Source organism: Ceratina calcarata, unplaced genomic scaffold, assembly GCF_001652005.2.
Source record: "Ceratina calcarata isolate Rehan_Ccalc_2016 unplaced genomic scaffold, ASM165200v1 scaffold423, whole genome shotgun sequence".
Lineage (NCBI taxonomy): Eukaryota > Metazoa > Arthropoda > Insecta > Hymenoptera > Apidae > Ceratina > Ceratina calcarata.
Window position 1 is genome coordinate 43,135 of NW_017165947.1, and position 761 is coordinate 43,895.

Consider the following 761-nt stretch of genomic DNA (forward strand, 5'->3'; position numbering starts at 1 on the left):
ATTTTGTTTAACAATATAGAAAATAGGTCAGATCTTCCTTTAACCAGTTAACTGTGTCGATCATTTTGCAAAGTGCGACCCAGTGTGTGTCGCGATAATCAAGCGATGACGGATATAGTCGTCAAAAACAGGGTAAGTGGTGCTGTTGAAGTATTGGGTCAAAAAGACGACTTTATTTTAAAAAATGAATGAATTTATTCACGGATATAGCCGTCATCACACAAAATTCTGCCATTCTTCCATGACGGATATAGTCGTCAAACACACTTAACTGGTTAATAAGTTTCGATAAAAACCAAGGCTACGCTTCGGCTATTCGATATTGAAACAATATTATTCCATAAAACGTAGGAGGGACGTTGTTAGTTCAAATTTTTTACCGTGGATTTAATCGTTCGCTCTGAAGACGGGAAAAAGTGACAAGATGGATCGAGTCGTGGAAGAATGATTGACTGGAGAACCGGTGATACCGTATCGACCGCTAATAAAGCACTGACGTGATAACATTTCGCAAGTGGAACTGCGCCGATGAAGTTATGCGACGTATCATAAATACTTTTCAACGTGAAAAATTTCTTGGGGAATCTCTGATCCGCCTGGCGGCTATTATTATTTATCAACGCGTACAGACGGAGGTGACGGATTACTCTACGGGAGGGAAATGACAGTGAGATGTTCCTCAGGTATTCAAACTGCACTACGAAGATTCAGGAAAATGGAATTACAAGAGTTTCTAATAATTTGGAGTACAACTCTTGAGA